General features: G+C 41.3%; 1 long non-coding RNA gene across 4 annotated transcripts in view; it reads left to right on the plus strand.

The window, feature by feature from the left end:
* Positions 1–15,681, plus strand: part of LOC142603186 (uncharacterized) — a 203,275-nt gene that overhangs the window by 71,607 nt on the left and 115,987 nt on the right. For all 4 annotated transcript variants that reach the window (XR_012837063.1, XR_012837064.1, XR_012837065.1 and 1 more), the window contains exon 2: positions 1,506–1,730. This is a non-coding gene — a long non-coding RNA (uncharacterized LOC142603186). The remainder of the gene's footprint in view (positions 1–1,505; positions 1,731–15,681) is intronic.

Consider the following 15,681-nt stretch of genomic DNA (forward strand, 5'->3'; position numbering starts at 1 on the left):
TATCTGGAGCACACCCTGCTCTGCATCACAGACATCTGACGTGGTGGGTAAATTGGGTGGTAAAAATCCCTAATTCTGTGAAATACCAATAGATGGCTTTTAAGAGCTCACCTTTATAAAGAGAAGCCTAAGGGATAATTTGACCAGTATCATCCTAAGTTCAGGCACCTGAGACTTTATGTGGACTCACTTGGAGGGGCTTGGACTGACTCTTCTCTCCATAGATTGTGTAACAAGGCAGAGCTGATGAAGTTCAGGAGAATTAAACTGGACCCACAAAAATGATCAAGTTTTGGTAATAGAAGGCTTTTCAGTGTCACTAGTACAAGGCTGAATGTCCAAAAACGTCAGATCTGCAGAGAACGAAGCCAGGAAGCAGCTGATTGCACGCTTTGGTGCATTCTCCATGACTTGCAATGTCCAAATGGAGATCAGATACCTTTCTGAAAGCTCAGCTCTAATTCCAAGATCAATTATGGGAAGTCCAATCTGCCCGATGTTATACAGGAGGTCGATATGAAGAATGTGATTTTTTTTTTTTTTTAAAAATGCATTAATATGGAAGAGAAGTTGCACAAGGTCGCATCAGAGAGGTTTGAGGGCAGACGCTGTTCTGCTGTGCTGCCTTTCTGCAGGAAGGTGCTGAACAAGTCCGTGTGCCCTGCAGACATTTTGCCAGCACCTTCTGTGGGACTGGCTTCTCTGATGCTGAGAACTTGCAGTTGTTTGCCCAAGAGCTCGGAGGCACGGTGGATGAAAGGTTGTCATGGTTATCCCTGCAGGCTGACCCACAGGGAAGGAGATGACTCCTGCTGTGGTTCAGCTGGCCTTTGCTGAATGCAGAAAGATTCAAGGGATGTTTAATTCTTTTTGGGGGGATGGGAGGAGGTAAAAAAAATTGTCAATGGGAACAGCTGACACTCAGCACAGTTTAACAGCAGTTGGGCTTGTGGTCTCTGACAGCATGCCGGTAATCCACGTGAGCTGATGTGATGCTCTTTTATTGCCGGTGAAGCTAAGTTGTGTTTCCTTGCATTAGCAACAGTCTAAGACCGTGCATGTCGGCAGCTGGTGCACAGTACCTGCTTAAGCTGTGCTTGCTTGATTTGTGTATGGGTGTGAGACTGCATATAGAGGGCACCCTTCAAAATAAATGTTGTTAATAACTAGTTGTTAGAGCATCGTGAGCAACAGCCGTACAGAGATACCCCGAGGTGGGGTTGTAGGTGCGTGTTTGGGTTGCACCGTCACAACTTCTTAGCTGAATCTGGCCTGCCAGCTGGCTTGTGCAAACAGGCAAGAGGCAATTTTTCTAACAGGCTTCTGCTTTGTGGTCTATCGAGCGATCTATGGCTCGTGCTTCATTAACTGAAACTTGCATTCTCATTTATACTTGCACAAAAAGTGAATATTCAATTTTACACATGTGTTTACACCCTAAAGAAGGGTGAAGTAGTACTTTGATTGCTGCTCTGCTAATTGTCCTCCCTGTCATTCATTTGCAGGTCTGGACCAGGTTACCTCTGCATCCGTCTCTGTTGCAATGGCAGCAAGCACAAGCCAGGATGGCGTGCAGACTGTTTTCATTTGTGCTGGGGACTGTCTTTGGCTTTATGAATAAGAAAGCATCTTTAAATACTCCCTGCCTCTACTGAGCTGAGTGGTCCTGATTTCCAGCCCTGCAGTGCAGGTATGCACTTGGCCAGCAGGATCAGAGCTGGGCCTCCGAGGTAAGTGTGAGCAAATTTATAATGAAGTCATTAAATTCGTGTAAGTTGTTCTTTGTCTGTCCAGCATCTCAAATTGGACCACAGACTTCACATTTCAAGTAGTAACGTTACTCTGCTGTTGAACTAGCATGGCGATGGGGGGTGGGACTTGCTAGTTCTTCTGGCGTCTTCACTGTGGGCTGTAAGTCTGTCAAGGGAAATCTGCGTTTTGGATATGAGAAGAGTCAGGGATAGAATTTGCTTGGGTGTTCCCACAAGCAGTCCTCATGCTACTTTTAACTCATAGGGACTAAGTAAAGAGTCATCTATCCCCTGAATTACTCTACTGTGCCTGGCATAAACTGGAAAGAGAAGAGATTGTGTCCTAATAGACTTTTTTGGAAAGGCTAGCCGTTGAGCTTGCTGTGCGAAACCCTCCCCCTGAGTTACTAAGGAGTTTTATTCTGGATGGCATCCTGCATATGTTTTTCAGTTACAGGCTGGAATAATTCCAGGGAAGCTGCTCTGTTCTGTTGCCTAATTAATAATACATGTCTTTAAAAAATAAATAAAAAATCAATGCATATTTAACTGATAAGCTAGAGTAGCTTCAAAAGCACCGTTTCAGTCCATGAGCTGCATAATACAGTGCTGTGTTACTCTGAAAATCCTAACTAGAACAAAACTTTGGATGTGTGAGTTTGCATTATGCTTCTAAAGTAGTTGGATGGTTTAATGTGTTGACTTTTCATGACTTTTTTTCTCTCTTGGAGAGAAAGGATGGAAAATACAAAGTGCAGTAGCTTAGCAAGCTAAGTGAACTAGGGGAGGTAAAAACCTCCTTCGTTCCCTTTCTGAAAGGGATTTGTAACGAAGATGAAACCTCTGGCAGCAAGGTGAAGTCGTAAAGCCGCTACCCAGCATTACCTCATCCTCAACCAACTGTTAGTCAACAAGCCGCTCTGGGAAGCAGCTTATGTGGCTATTCCCTTCTGTTGAGGAATGCAGAGTAAAATTAGGTGTAAAACTAGGATTTGGGAGAGGATTTTAATCTACTGCTATCACTGTCACTGTACCACACTGGGCAGTGCTTTTTCATTGTGCAGTTTCTCATAATGAGGTAAGAACTGAGCTTTCAGCATGAACTTTTGCCATTGTCACTTCAGCTGATTCTCGTAAAAGCTGCTGACACCTTGTTTGTAATACTTGCCTTTACTGGGGGAGAAGAAGAATTCATTATTGCGAAGACCAAATAACTGTGAAAAGCCAGGTTGTTTTTTGATTAATTTGTGGCAGTTATTCCTCACCAACACAGACTGTTGACATGGGGAGAGTAAATGACGTGGAGTCCCCTCGTGAGCATCCCCAACAGACAGTTTCCTCTTGGTTTTTTTGGTTGTGTTTTTGTGTGTGTGTCTGGATGTTTGGTGGCTGTGTGGTGGTTTGGGGTTTGGTTTTTTTTTTGGGGGGGTGGTGGTGTTTGGTTTGGTGGGGGTTTTTTTTTGGTGTGGTTTGGTGGGTTGGTTTGTTTGTTTTTTTGTTTTTTTTTTTTTTTTTAAAAATCTGCTTCTTGCTCCTTACTGTGTCAGGGAAGGGAAAAGTCTCAAGTTTCATTTTCCTCTGGAAATGTGCTTTGAGATTCAGAAGTTTCCATGGTTTCTAGAAGAGTCTTTTGCAGAGATGATGGAAAGGCTCTGCTTGCTTGCCTATCTCTGCTGTGCTGCAGTCTCTCCTGCTGCTACTCTTGCTCCGTGGCTGCCCACCCTGGCACTCTGTGTGCATCTCCCAGCCTCTTTTTTCTAATGAGGTATCCCCAAAAACTTCCAGGGCACATTGGATCTCCCAGCCTCTGTGTTTTTCACATGATTCAAGGAGTAGCAACAAAGACAAAAGTCAAACAGTTGTCTCTGATGCTCAAGAGTGTACTTCAGGAGCTAGCTGTGAACAGGTGAGCAGCACCAGGTACCGCTCGTGGCAAAGCGGCATTAGGGATTCAAGGCTTGGGCTATGATGAGACCAAAATAAGCATCTTGCAACAAAACCAAGGATTGCTTTGATGAAAGCTGAGGCTTTAATTTAATTTGCATGGGATCTAGATGAATGGCCTGTGTGATCAAAACAGATTGCGTTGTAAATAGGTTCACAGGGAAACTGAGCGATGCCAAGTGGAAGGAGCTCAGTTCATGGGCTCAGAGATGGGATCTAATCCTAACCCATAGCAGGAGTGTGTGGGGCATGATGCAGGCAGCTTTTCATCTTCTGGGCTTCAATCACGACCTTTGAAAGCCTGTAGACAGTTCAGCTGTGTTGTATTTTTGCTGGAGGGTAGAGGTAGTGGAGAGGTAACTGCATGCTAGGCAAGATATAGAAATCTCCTGTGGTGCTGCATATACCTCTGGAGCAGGAGGAGTGCTTTGATTTGGCTGTACCTGAAGTGCTTTCATGGACTATCATAATGTAAGTCAATTTTGGCCCCAGTTAACAAACAAAACTCAATCATCTTGAGGATGTCCAAAATGGAATATATTAAGAGTCACAGAGGCCATCGATTTAGTAAACTGTAACCCCCATCTCTTCCCAGTGTCTGAAAGATTTATTAAGAGAGTTCAGAAGCACAGGTGGTCAGTATATACACAGGACAAGAATCATTAGGAGGGATTCTTTAAAGGCATTGCCAGCATTTTCTAAAATACTTTTCTCGGACAAATGACTTCTACAAGCAGAGATAAGCTTTATTTAAAAGATATTAAATCTTCTTACCTCTATGAACTAGATCTCCGAAAGGCCAAAGATTCCATTTTTCAGTAATCTAGTCCATGGGAGCCTTCTGGCTGCATTAAAGGTGAAAATTAACTTACTCAGCTAGTAAGTTAATTGATCCTTACGGGTCCCTTCCAACTCGAGATATTCTATGATTCTATATTAAGCACGAATGATTTTGGGAGCCTTGCCAGCAAATTACTTGGAGGATTCAAATGCACGATCTCCTCCAAAATGGTGTTTAAACTCTTTATTTGTTTCCCCAATATCTCCCAGGTTGGGTATCAAGCTATGTTAGTTAAACCTTTATCACTTCTGCAAAAATTAAGTCTTTCAAATGGACAACTTTAAAAATTTAAAGATCTCTGCGTTTCAGGGGTGATTTTAGCAGATGCATCTTTGCTGAAATGCTCCTTAGCACAATTGCAATTGTTGATCTACTGCCCTTCAGAACTGGCTTCCAAACTGAATAATGGAAATTGCCCCAACTTCTGTGTGTGTTCCCAGCTACTTAAAGATGGTGATTGCAACAGCAGGGAAACCAATAGCTCTGTGGTACCTGAAAATGGGATTTATCTTGTACCAGTCATGAGTTCCTAAAGAATCTTGGAAACAGCATTTTTAGTTATCAAATCCAGTTCCTGATTTTGTGAGCAACTGCATAACAGAATCACGGTAAGATAATCTGGAAGGATGTTAGAGAGGTCATGTAACTCATCCATCAGCCCCACGGCAGGATCAACTATATATTAATCCTGACAGATATTTATTCAATGTGTTCTGAAAGATCTCCAGTGGTAGAGAGATGCTCGGCTAATCTATTCTGTCTCCTCAGCCCTGCCATTAGAAAGGTTTTATTGACATTTACCCTGAATCTTTCTTCTTGTAATTAGTCAAGAAAACTGAATAACTTGTCTTATTTGTCACAAGTATGGAAAAAAGCTTATATTCTAGTCTATGTATATGAAGACTTTGAGGTTCCCCCATGAGTCGTCTTTAGGGTACACAACCCTTAATGTTTTTAATCTTCCTTCATGTCATGCTTTGCAAATCTCCGATTAGCCTCATTGCACTCCTGTTACTCTCTCCAGCTAGTCTGTATCTCTCTTGATCTAGAATATCTTTCTCAAGTGTTTAAAATAGCATCCATCACCCGCTTTTGATTCAGTAACTGTTTGAAATATGTTTGCTTTCAAGCTTAAAGTAAACAAGTACTATTATTAAAATATTATTTCGTCTAACTGGGAGATTAGTCTTCCATAGTAACAGAAGTCCTGGATAAAATTAAACATAATTCTAAACATTATTTTGGAAACAAATGTGCATTTTAAAATTAAATTGGGGGTTGAAAGCAGGCTTTAACAATATCCAACCTTAGGATTTTTCCGCGGTGATTTGGACCCAAACAGCTTCAGTCTTTGACCTTTTTAAACTGACATTTCCCTACCCCCTTTACCTGGTTGCTCTTCTGTGAACGCCCAGTGTTTCAGTCATGATTGCTATTTTTGTGTGTGTGTGTGTTTCAATTCTTTATAACGAGTTCCAGATCTCTCAGCCAGTGTGCGAGCACTTTCTTGTTGTGGAAGATGCTCATTCTTATTTGCACGCGCTCTACAACATGACACCTTATTTCATGACAATGACATTTGTTGCTGATTTTGCCACATGAAACTTCTGTGGAGCCTTTTTTTTCCTCCTGCAATTAAAGCCTGCATCTTAGTTACTGCCTTTTGTTTCTTATGAACTCATCAGGGGAGGAATATAATCAGATAATATTTGAAATTATAGTCTTGGCTAAGACAAAACATTAAAAATATGAGGTAGTCATCACCTTAGATTAGCATTCCAAAGCTTATAAGTAGACAGGCCAAATAATCTGCGCTCATTTCTGAGCAGCAATTTAGGATTCTGGGGAATCAGATATCGCACTAAGCAGCTTTGAGGAAATAACTCGGTTAATCAAGGTGGGAGAATAAAGCTGCAAAAGCAGAGGCTGGGGCGATTTGCAATGCATATATTCTTCATCCTGCTAGAAAATTAGGGGTGTGCAGAGATAGAACTGGCAATGATAAAATGTAGGTAAAAGTTTGGGATCAAAGGAGACCGCTTGATCTCTTAAAACCAGTCCAGAAGGCTCTGCAAAACCTCTGGCTCTCGCCTAGTAGGCCTCACCACACGCCCGGTGTGGGCACAGTAACAAACTCCAGACCTTTCCACGAAAGTGGGAAAAATGTGATGTGCCAGAGGGAAAGCAAGAAATAGGAAGCTCTTGCTGATGTCTTGAACTACTGAATTAGCGGCAAATTTGCTAGCTAAAAAAAGTCCAGCTGGTGCTAAGAAATGGGTTGCTTTCCCAACTTCAAAGCCTCTGCCATGCTGTCCAGGGCAGATAATTCCTTCTACGAACAGTCCATGTAACTCCTCAGTGCGTGAGCGAGATGGACCAAGCGAGCTCCTGGTAGAGGTATTTTTTTTAGTCTTGAAAAATTGTTGAACAGTTTGGGTTTAAGGTGCGAGAATACCTTTTTGAAAGGTTTTTATGGAAATTGCTTCTGTAACAGGGCCAGAGCTAAACCTTTCTGCACGGCGCTTGCAGAAGGAAATGACCGTCTGAGTTATAGCTGAAGAAAATTGACTTTATTACCTACGCCATGGTTATTTTCTCAGAAACCTTGTTCTTCAGGAGGTGTGCCGGGGGCTTCTCCTAGAAAAGATTTTCACTTCTGAGCGTGGCTTGATCGTTCTTGGCAAATCCCTTCCGTCGTGGGCCTGTTGTGAAGGAGGGAGAGTGGGGCTTAATTAAATGGGTTACAAAAGTGTGTGTTGCAGTTTGCATGCTCCAAAGCAGGGAAGGGAGAGACAACTCGTAGGGAGAGTTTGGGCTCAAATTCTTATGTTTGTTTATTACCCCTGCTCTGAATGTGTGCACAGGCACGAAGGCGCTGAAGTTGGTAAAATTTTGGCTAATTTTTGTAACACTGAAGCTTCCAAAATTGCTTCATCTTTATGCAAGCTGGCTTTCTGAAGTGTTGGCATTCCGTGACATGCTGCACACTGTGCTAAATTCAGCAGGGGTTTTTTATGTTGAAGTGGAGCTACAATAATTTCTGAAGTCTGTGACTTGTTTCAATTATTTACTTCTGCAAAAAGATTTTTATAAATCCTCCTTTCTCTTTCATATTATTAACTTTCTTGTCAAACTCTTATTTCAACTACAGAGACAAAGATGGATCTTTCCTTTATAGCTCTGCAAAGTTAGATTTACTTGTTTGACCTGTTTCAGTGTGATTGAAAGCTAATCTGTCTCCTTTTTATTGGCTTTTGGTAAAGCATGTATTTCTTTGTTTCCCTTTTTTGATTCTGCATTGTCTTGTGAAAATAAGTAACTTCAAGCTGTAAAAAAAAATTATCCTCCTACAGGAAAGAAAAAAAAAGAAATGACAACCCTTAATCCAATCCAAGAGAAGGTTTATGTCTTTAATTAGCTTCTTGGATTGTATTCATGTATGATTCAAATAAAATGAACTATGAGCAATAATAAAGGTCCTGTGGTCACCTCTGACCTTGCAGAGAAGAATGCTAAAGCCAGAAAGCCTTTTTGGCTCAACATCAGTGACAACTACTTGCATTTGTCTGGCTTTGGAGCTAACTTTTTGCCATAAAAAGTATGTGGACTGCTCCCACTGCAGTTAACTTGCTTGGCCAAGGGCATGATTTGGCCTGTGGGCTGTTCGCTCCAAAGACTGATATTTGAAATAGTGTTGCACTCCGCTTTCTAATTAGTCCTTTCAGCTCTAATCCTAGACTATATGTTTCCAATCCCTCTGCAAGGGTTATTTACTATTGTTTTTTAATGCACTTGAGGATGTAAAATGGCTTTTGTGTTATGCTACAGTTTTAAAGCTAATATTACTATTTATAGAGGCTGTTAATGCTTTGCCTTACTCAAGCTGATGATCTTGTGATCATCCATAGTATTATGTTAGGCAGAGAAAATTTTGTCCCATATATATGTCATTCCTCTTTAGAAGCAAACAGCTGAATGAGGGTTACATCCAGGAATATTGATCCTGGGACTGATTTGGATCGAAGGTGCTGACTCACAGCAGCAACCCCCAATTGACCAGTGTTTCCTTCCCTCCAGCGCGAAGCATCTCCGTGCTGTCTCTAGCAAGCTCCTGACCCTCTACAGCAGGGCCAGCGCTTCAAAGACGTGTTGCCAGACTTAACGTATTGCTATTTGCAAAGTGTTTGCAGAGTCGCAGGTAGGGAACGCCAATAAAATCTGCACGCTTACTACTTGCAGTAGTTAAATTTATCAAGGCGTTTTGCTATATTTTCTATTCAATGGCTTCCACTATATCAGAGTGTAAATAAGTACTATAGCCACTTTTTGCTTGTCTTCAGGGATGAAATACCATTTCTCTGGCACATAAGGGGCAGGTTCAGGTGGCTGATAGAGCAGTGCAGTGTATAGCTAACATTCACTGCTGCTCTATTGCTGAATGCGTGGAATCGCATTAAAACCAACAGAATTGTAAACAAAGTAAAACAAATGCTGCTAAAATTAGCAGCTGTTCAACCTGCCAGTGATAGAAAAATCTTCAAAAGACCTGGGTTTCACAGTGTTTTAAATATGGTCTTCGAGTTCTGTAGTTCATATTTTTGGGTTGAAAGCATATAGATACATATTTTCATTGATGTTCCTCTTCATTTTTTAGGCATATTTTGTTCTGGTGTTACTGAGATTTAATAATGCAATCCTGACATTCATTAAATATGTGCACTTTTCATATGGGCTTTTAAAAAAAGTTGTAAATTGCAAATTAATGATGTTTATTTAGCACTTTCACCTCATTTATGAAATCATAATTTTTTGCTACATTCATTACAGTGCTGCTTACCTGTAAAATGGTATTTCAGTCACCTGCTGTCCAAACAGCCTACCAACAAAAAGTCTTCAAAACCAACCAAAAAACCCCCCTAAACCCCTGTTTAAACCAGTCATGTTGATGTAGAAGGCATCCGAATACAATAGTAACCTCTACCCTGAAATCAAACGGCGAGATAATATAACCTTGAAGAGCTGAAAAATATTTCAGAGCACAGATGCACGTTTCCGAATGAGAAGTTGGGTTCAGAAAGCAGTTACGACAAAGTTCAGCATCCAAGGTTAATTCGTGAATGTTGAGGCAATTGTGGGGTAAGTGGAAATTTCAGCTTTGTGAAGTGGAAGGCTAAGGAAATAAAGAAGAGAGAGGAACTGGTCAGAAACGGATGACAGAACATAAATATTAAAAAAATCAAAAAGAATGTGTAGGGATTAAAGCTACAAAGGGAAATCAATATTTTGCTGGCTAAAAAACCCAACAAACAGAGAATTATTTTCTGTACTCCTTGGACCTTATTGTCCAGCTGCAAAATAATAGTGATCATTCACATACTTTATTAGACCAAGTGTTAATTTGTGCTATGCCTCCAATCAAACAGTTTACTACCAAAAATGAAAATACATATGGAAAAAATTCAGTGATTAAAAATCTCGTCCTCCCTCAGAATAATGCCATAGTTCACGTGGTGCTGCACTGGGAGCATACTAAGGGCATAAATATGTTTATTTGTTGTGGTGTAAGGATTCACATTTGTGTTTTAATGAACGTTCTGTAGGGATCACATCTGTAAGTTGCTGTGGTTAGTATGATCACTTTGTTCAGCCAAATGGACTTTGGGGAAGGGTCAAAGCGATATGGGTAGGAATTTGAGGACATCGGTTATTCCTGTTTTCCTTTCCATACTACTAATGTAGTGTGAGCGTTGCTGCTTCAAAACCACATGCCCACCTCTCCCCCTCGCCCCATGTTCATGCCTATCTTGTCGGTACTGCTTAATGCCTCTTAGTAAAGGAGCACAAAATTAGTAAGATATTTGGGGTGAGGGTAAGGAAAACATTCCTTCAAAGTTGGTTAGGTGTGAAATATCTCAAAGATAGTGGAGACTTTTCTTTCTGTAGCAAATCTAAAACTTTAACAGACTGTTACTTGTCAGAGTTGATCATTTGGGTTATTTTAATTAATTTATGGGCTGGGACTCAACAATGCGGAGTGCTACGTAAGGACACAACCCTAAGTATAAGAAAAAGCAGCCGATGGGTACGGATTTGGGAGAGAAAAAGAAACAGCAGTGCAGTATTGGGTGTGATGATGGAATTTCAGCATCTTAAACATCACCTTCGTTGACACAGAAGAGTTTTGAGGAGGGACTTGAATTTTGGGAGTGTGTAGGGGAAGCTCTGCCCAAGTATTAAAGGTAGTACATAAGGCAGTCCAAGTAAAGGTGGTACTTTGAAATCTGTTAATGAGGAGATATTGGTGGGTAGGTTCATGGGACAAAACCAAACTGACTGCTGGCAGAAGACATGCAAGTTAAGGTTTGGCCATCAAAGGCCTTGAAAATTGTCACTGTTGGCAGATGCTGTTTCTGAAAAGAGACTTTGCTTCATCTTAGATTTACTGTTTTTCAGAGGGAAACTATTGCCTCAATAGCACGTGTTCATCGAGAGCAACACGTGCGTGGGCAAACTGCTAAATCCTTGAGCTCGGTGAGGAAAGGCTTTATTGTAATTCTTCTGAATCAGGGGGAATACTGCCTACCGATTACCGATGTTGAGTGACAATTAGTTATATTAATGGGTGAAAATCAGGGTTTGGTTTTGACTAACCACTGCCTTTCTGTATGGTGGTACATTGCACTGTAGTCAGATCACCAGCACGTTGACTAATATAACTTGGAATTGCCTCGACTGTCTGATTTGATGGCTCAGAAAGCACAACATTGTAGCAAAAATTAATATAAATAAAAATGGCTGACTAGGAAGAGTAAATAAAGGAAATGTATGCAGCCAGATATAGCAAGTCTTTGATCATAGATTACAAAGATATTTCAGTGCATATAAATGAAAAGAGTAATGATGTCTTTGAAGAGTTGGTAACACAAAAGTCCATGTACATCACAAAATATAAAGGATAGAGAAGGGTAAAGGATTAAGAAAGGAAAAGATAAGACTTTGTGCATCATTAATGAAAGATGAGGAATAGAAAGACAAATGAAAAATTCCACTGCATAGAATAATGCCTTTGATTCTTTCTTTTACTGATCTGTTGGCATAACACAATACGAGGATTTAAAGAAGTAAAAGAGAACAAAGGCACAAAGCTACTGTGTGCGTATTGCAAAGCGTGAGGAAACGGTGGCGACCGTTTCCAACGTGAAAGGGAGCCAAGAAGAGCCTATTAAATACATGACGCATATAAAGCGACCCGTGAATCGGAGCTGAGATCGGGTTGTGTGGCAGGAAAGCAAGTAAAGCAAGTGGCAATGTTGGTCTCCGTGTTCCCGGCGGGAGGGCGAAGGGGAGGCCGGTTTAGTGTGTTCGCTGGCGTGGGCTGTCAGCCTGAGCGTTTCTAGATCGTGTGCCTGCCAGGAGGATGACTGCTGGCGGGAGGTGTGCTGGGGAGGGGGAGCTTGTCTGTCTCGTTTCTAGAAAATACCAAGGTGCAGCGCTGCGTATGGAGCCGCGCTGGATTCGGTACGGGGGTTGCGTCCAGACCTGGGGCTGCTCCTTATTCCCACAGTACTGCATTCCTTGCCAGAAAGTTTCTAGACATAAAGTTATCTATGCTTATTTTTCTGCTTCCTTTAGGACTGTCAAAAGTAACAGAACAGAAGCAGAACGCCTGCCACTTGCTTTTATTACTTCAGCATACTCCCAAGCCACTGTTTGAGTTGTCTTGTATGATGCTACGTTGCAGAGATTGTGCCTACATGGTTATTTAGCAGTGGTAGTGGGCTCCACTACCCTATATGATCTGCTACCCTAGAAATACATTTACTTTTCAGCTTTTTCACACCAGAGGCAACTTTATAAAACAAGATTTGATAAATTTTGATGCCTGTTTATTGCCTCCTTTAATCTCTTCTCTGAGGAGCTTTACTACTCCTGTTTGAGCCAGGCAATGGGGGAAGTATTTTTTCTCTTTTTTTAATCTGTAGACTATGAATCATTGGTGGAATCAATAGGATTTAATCCCAAACTTCTGTTGAAGGTTTTAGGGAGTCTATAAAACACATAGACCATGCAAAAAAAAAAAAAAAAAAAGGCACCAAGACCCCTCTGACTGCCTGAGATAATGAAGTGGGCTGGGTTGCCAGCTCCATCCCAGACAGTAGCTGCTCTAAGCCAGTGCTGAGTAGAGGCTGAGTTGAACTCTGGTCTGCTTTTCCAGCTCACACGAGACCAGAGCGCGCTCCATCAGGGTCAAGTAACGTGGGGGTCCATGTAAGTAGCTTTGCACCAATTAATTTCTCGGTTCCTTATAGCAAAGGAGAAGGTGAGGAAGGGAGCGGCGATTCGTGCACAGGGTACTCTGGTCTGGCGGATGCCTGTATCAACTGAAAGTGGGGTTGTTAGGGTGTTTTTACCTCACAGTGTAGGCTAGGAGCGGGCAGCCGACTGACTGCTCTCTGCTCTCTTTTAGGAGATGTTGTATCTGGTTGTAGCTGTAAGTAATCATCAGAGGGCTTGAATTACCAGAATAAGGAGTTCACAGCATAACAAATGAGTAACCTCAATAACTACTTTCTGCTTTTAATATCTAGCACCTGGAAATGTGAGACTGTAGTAATGTCAGCTATTCTATATAGCTGTTAGGAGTTTTAAGAATACATATGGCTTAGCTGTAGGCACTGAATTAAAGGAGTTGTGAAATGCCATCTGCCTGCTTGTATTGTGTATTCTAAACCAGCAAACAGCTCGTACTTGGTTTTGCTGAGGTTTATCTCCTTGTTTGTGGGTCTTTCTTCTTCTTCTTCCAATAGGTTTTTTTTAACTCCATCTTCAAGCTTTTGCTTTCAGCATTGGTCTTGGTTGTATCTAAAAGTAAACATTAAACATGTGTGGACGTGATACTGCCTTCTATTCCATCCAGTGTACTTTAAGGTACATGTTTTGAAATTATTTTAAAATACAATATCTAACAAGCGTTTTACTGTGAAATATAAACAAAAAGTGGTGTCCTTTGTACAGAAACTTTTTCTAAGTTGCATAAAAAAATACAACTGTGCTGCAATGCATCAACACATATGCTTTGTGAATTAAAAAGTATACTTTCTGTGATGATCTCCCATCTGCTGCTACCTCTGATAAATTTAATGCTAGCTCCTAAATACTGAAACACTAGGATGCTTTACTCTGGCACGTGCTCGACAAGTAGATCTTGTATCTCACGGGCTGACCCCCTTGTGGATGACTACTCATGAAATATGTAGACAATAGGAGGTTTGGTGAAGTTAAACAAGAAAAAGGAAATGTGGTTTATTTGTAGTTTAAAAAAACCCCAAACCCACACCTCCCCCACTTTTTCTGCTAGCCTGTGCAATGATGTCTCTCCTGTATTAATTTATTTTAAAGTGATTTTTTTAGCAGCTTGATAGGTAGGCAGATGATAAAGTTTACAGACCTTGCTTTTCCATTTGCCATTAAATCACTGCAGAGCTATCATGTACAACTGCAAAATCTAATTGATGAGGGTAATCTGCTCCCCACTGGTTTTATGGGTGTCTGGTCCAGCTCCTGGTGCTGGCTGACAGGAGGGAAGGATGAACTGGCAAATCCCTGGAGGAGAGACTGGGACCAGCATGGAACTGTGCTGGAACTAGTCCCAGTTCTGAGGAACCACTACGATGTCGGTGCATCACCCAGCCCTCAGGAGACACCTTGGTGCTGGCCACCTTGGGTCAGGGGTGGGAGGACCTGGCTGTGTTAGAGCCTTTGGTCGTGGCAGGGCTCATGCATCCGTAGCTGGAGAGAGTTTGGGATTGGGTGTGCACAGGCATGAATTCTATTTATTTGGAGACAAATAGAGCCTTACTTCTTCCCATTTCTGTCACGCAAGGTAGCTCCCAGTACAGGAGAAAAGATAAGGTAATTAAAAAAAAAAAACCCAACACCTCAATTATTATTTTGAATATACAGCTTTAAAATATTTTTATTTTCCTCATCCTCGTTAAAATTGTTAGATTATTTGATACCCTTAGTCCATTCCCAATTTGCAGAAACCCCAGAAAGGCAGAAATGCTGCCTTCATTTTGAGGCAACTTTGTCTTAAAATCTGGAATAATTCCACTGGACTTCTGCAGAAGTCCAATCTCGCTCTGGTTTTGGAACATTAAGTAGCTGCTGCTTTGGGCTTTGGTTTGGCCAAAGTCATGAAATCAAATATTTCAAGTATTTTGCTGATGGCAGAGGAGCAGCTCCAGCATTTCCCTCGCTGGGTTGCACAGTGTTCTGGGGAGATCGGTGCTTCTGTTCTGGGCAATACTTCAGCCAAGAGCAGCAACTGTCCTAAAATGTCTCTGATGATCGATGATGGCAGCGAAAATCCACTGATAGTTTTCATTTCTAAAAGCTGAGCCGTTCACTCCTGCAAACGTGCTTCTGGATCAAAAATGACGGTGCTCAGGACACAGCTGGATCAAGCATAGGATTTCATTGTGTCTCTATTTCCTTGCTTCTCCATTGTCATGTACTTTTGCAGTCATTTAGTACCTTGTAGGCTGATTGTAAAGTGATTGCAAAATAGAACAAGCAGGTGGATTGATGGTACTTTGCACACATTTTAAACTCTTCTTGTAGCTGCAAATGAAGACAGAGCACAAAGCAGAGCTGAATCAAACATGTATTTTACTGGAGGAGTTTACTTTTAATGTGTATCAAAAGAAAGATAGTATTTTTGTATTATAATATCACCAAAAATCCCTGTAATACAATGAACAGTGCAGTGACTTGTTCAGGAAGGTTCAAGATATTTAAGACATCCCCATTACTGTCCTGTAGTATCTTTTCTCCTTAAAATGCCACGCCAAAGTGCATCCACGGGATCCATGCTAGGCACTGACCTACAGGTCTGGGCAAACATGAATGAAATGTAATGCCAGTGGAAAAAAAACCATGAAGGAAGTAATTTTTCTCTCAAATATTCCACTTGATGTACATGGGAGAGGTGAATTAGTTCCTTGAGGAGAAGTATGGCCCATCATCATAAACACACTGATTTTTGTTTTTTTTTCCTCATTGCCTGGAGATGGTGTTTTGAAAACTGTAGCTGAAAATAGCTTAGGGTAAAGCCATAAAAATTACTAAAATGTCCAGCAGTCT

This window comes from Balearica regulorum, chromosome 10 (assembly GCF_011004875.1).
Source record: "Balearica regulorum gibbericeps isolate bBalReg1 chromosome 10, bBalReg1.pri, whole genome shotgun sequence".
Classification (NCBI taxonomy): domain Eukaryota; kingdom Metazoa; phylum Chordata; class Aves; order Gruiformes; family Gruidae; genus Balearica; species Balearica regulorum.